The 3781-nt window shown below is 39.6% G+C and overlaps 1 pseudogene; it reads left to right on the top strand.

The window, feature by feature from the left end:
• Positions 1 to 380: 380 nt before the first annotated feature.
• On the top strand, positions 381 to 2540 carry LOC149160406 (L-type lectin-domain containing receptor kinase IV.2 pseudogene; annotated as a pseudogene).
• Positions 2541 to 3781: the final 1241 nt, after the last annotated feature.

Below are 3781 nucleotides of genomic sequence, written 5' to 3' on the forward strand. Positions count from 1 at the left end.
ATAAATATCTAATATATAGAGCTCAATAAATTAAACAAAGAAACAAGCTTCTACCAGGGGTTCGCACCCTTTTAAAATTAAAAAACAAATTCACTGTGATAGTTAATTCCCTTACTAGGTTCCCATGAAATTTAAACCTATGACTTGGTCTAACTAAATCCCACGCAGACCAATTACTAATCTGCAACTCATAATACTACGACACTTATTATCTAACCTACCACATTTCCAAATCTTGCTCAGAGCTAGAAATCTTTGAATGATAAACTCCCGACACTGAAGTCCCTTCCAAAGATTTAAATGCACTTTTCTGTGCGTATCTGTCATCTATGTATTCTTATGGTGAAGCAATTTAGCTCCACTCAGAGAAATGATTAATGATGCTAATACCACGGCGCAGCCTCCTGATAGCCTTCACCTTCCTCTTCATAACACTTACTCCTGCACAGGCCGATGAGGATAATACACATACCAGTTTCATCTTCGATGGATTTAATGGTACCCAACTGATCTTGGAAGAGGAGGCTTCAATCATCCGCTCCAAATCTGTGCTCGTCCTCACAAACCAGTCACAGTACATGCTCGGTCGCGCGCTCTATTCCGTTCCCGTGCAGATGAAAACCAACGGGACACTTTCCTCCTTTAGCACTACCTTCGTTTTTTCCATGGTGAAGCCTCCCTCTGCTGAAGCCGGACAGGGATTTGCCTTCATCATCATGCCACACAGAATTCCGATCGGCGCTGCGGCGGAACAGTATCTGGGCTTGCTTAACCTCACCAGCAACGGGCAGCCATACAATCACCTATTCGCAGTGGAGTTCGACACGATCAAGACCGCGGAGTTCTATGACCCCGACGACAACCACGTGGGTGTAAATATCAACAGCCTCATCTCAAGGGAGATCAAGCCTGCCGGATATTGGATTGGGGAGGAAAGCTTCCATGGATTGAGCCTCAAGAGTGGACGGAACATACAGGCATGGATCGATTACAATCATTCTCAAAGTCGCCTCAACGTTACCATAATGTTGGCCGGCTCGCCGATGCCGCAGAAGCCGCTGATATCTTTGAAAATCAATCTTAGCAACGTTTTGCAAGAGAAAATGTTCGTTGGCTTTACAGCGACAACGGGGATCTTCATGGAAAACCATTATGTTCTCGCGTGGAGCTTCAATACCAAAGGCATGGCGCCGCCCCTCAATCTATCTCGTCTCTCTTCTTTCGCGAACATGTATTCCAAACCTCCGGGTTGGGGCTTCATAGCCGGCATCACCGTGGCTACTCTGCTATTCCCGCTGGTTGTTGCAGCCTTGTTTTTCATAAAAGAGAAGTATGGAAAAAGGATCGTAGATTGGGAGATGGAGTACTGGCCCCACAGACTCAGTTACAAGGAATTGAGCATCGCCACGAGCAAGTTCCGGGAAGAAAACGTTTTGGGAGAAGGGGGTTTTGGCAAAGTCTACAAGGGCGTTCTTCCCAGCAGCGGCAAAGAGGTCGCCGTGAAATGCATAAATAAGGAGGTTACGGAGGGAATGAAGGGTTTCATTTCAGAGATATCGAGCGTGGGTCGCCTAGAGCACCGGAACCTCGTTCATCTCCGCGGTTGGTGCCGAACACATAGGCAGGTATTCATCGTTTATGACTACATGTCCAACGGCAGCTTGGATAAATTCATCTACGGGAATCCAACAATAGTCCTGCCGTGGCATCGGCGATACGTGATTCTGAAGGGCGTGGCCGCCGGGTTGCTGTATCTGCACGACCAATGGGAGAAGAGGGTCATTCACAGAGACATCAAGTCGAGCAACGTGCTGCTGGATTCGGAGTTGAACGGGCGGCTGGGAGACTTTGGTCTGGCTCGACTGTACGATCACAATGGGAATCCGCAGACGACTCATGTTGTAGGAACGTTGGGGTACATAGCGCCGGAGCTGCTACAAACGGGGAAGGCTATGCCGAGTTCAGACGTGTTCAGCTTCGGTGTTTTGTTGTTGGAGGTGACTTGCGGGAGGAGGCCTGTTGATCCGTTGAAGGGCGCCGAGCAGATGATTTTGGTGGAGTGGGTGTGGGGACTTTACACAGAGCAGAGGCTGCTGGAGGCGTTGGATCCAAAGCTGGATAAGGACAGATATGACGTGTGCCAGATGGAGAAGGTGCTGAAGTTGGGGTTGTTGTGTTCTCACCCAGAGTCGGAGAGCAGGCTGGGCATGCGCCATGTTTGCCAAATACTGGAAGGCGAAGCTCCTCTTCCTGACATCCGCAGGCCTTCTTTTAACGTGACTAACGTGGGTCGTTATCCCAGGGGCCTCTTTAAATATTCAAGTGATAAGTTTTGGGGGAGTACGTCTAGCGGAAGCCTTTCAGAAGAAAAAGTCATTTCGATTTCCGATAACGCTCCATCTCTCAAGCAGGGTCAAATTAATAGGTTTGATCACCTGGAAGCTTTCGTAGGGTTGACAGGTTCTACCAGCAATACTGAAAATTCATCCGCTGCCCCTGCAGACCTGGTTAAACCGGTGATGGGGATTGAAGGATGTTAGGATTATCCATGACCAAGCTATACAATACTTTTATTCACTTGTTTCTAGGATAAGATTGCACCGTTTAGCCATCTGCATTTTCATATCTCTTTACCAGCATTATAAAATACGTTTTATGTATATACATATTTCGTATTAATGTAAATAAGCTTTCTTTCTGCATCATACATCATGTTTTTCTTGTTTCTAGGATAAGATTGCACCGTTTAGCCATCTGCATTTTCGTATCTCTTTACCAGCATTATAAAATACGTTTTATGTATATACATATTTCGTATTAATGTAAATAAGCTTTCTTTCTGCATCATACATCATGTTTTTCCAAATGATTTTCAATTTATTTTAGATTTTAATGATCAAATTTAATATATAATAATCGTTTATATAAATTAATGCATTTTTAACCAGAGGCTTAATCATACATAAACTGACTTGTTCGTACATGGATGGATGAGATGTCCCAAAGATAACGTTTCGAACATGTTTCGAATATATATATAGTTGCGTGGCTCCATAGAAATGCTTAGTTTCAAAGACAACTCTTGCGATATCAAAGAACAGTGCTATATTGAGTATAAATGTTATTATATTTATGCACAACTGTTATAATTTACAAGGTTTATATTTTATTTATTTTTTAATTATTTATATATATATATATATATATATATAATTTGATAACTTAATTTATATTTCAATTTTTTTTATAATATTTTAAATTATCAAAATTATTGAGATTTATAAAAAGAAAATCTAATATAAAGCTATGACAAATATCACTTTTTATTTATATTTTAAAAAATATTTTAATATTTATATTTCGAAAATAGTTTTTATAATACTTTAAACTATCAAAATTATTGAAAATTATAAAAAAATATAATATATAGCGACAATAAAAATCAATATACTGCAATTTTGTTAAACAATATATCTAAAGATGTAGATTTTAGTGAGAAGTTTGAAAACTAAAACTATATTCAATGAAAATTTCAATGTTAAGAAAATTATTATTATAACTTAAAAGTACACTACAAAATATTAACTTTCTTTTTAATGTTAATTGGAAAAAAAAATTTATGGTATTTAAAATTATTGTTTATTATCATTATTATAATAGTTAAGTGAGTGCAAGTTAATGATGATTTCTCATGGCTTATGAGTGATTATGCAAATATAAAAAGGAAATAATATATTAATTATGCAAACATATAAAAAAAATAATCACTGAAAATAGAAGG

The sequence above is a fragment of the Pinus tabuliformis genome, chromosome 5_2 (assembly GCF_031772625.1).
Source record: "Pinus tabuliformis cultivar Carrire ecotype Pingquan chromosome 5_2, CPIR1, whole genome shotgun sequence".
In the NCBI taxonomy this organism is placed as follows: domain Eukaryota; kingdom Viridiplantae; phylum Streptophyta; class Pinopsida; order Pinales; family Pinaceae; genus Pinus; species Pinus tabuliformis.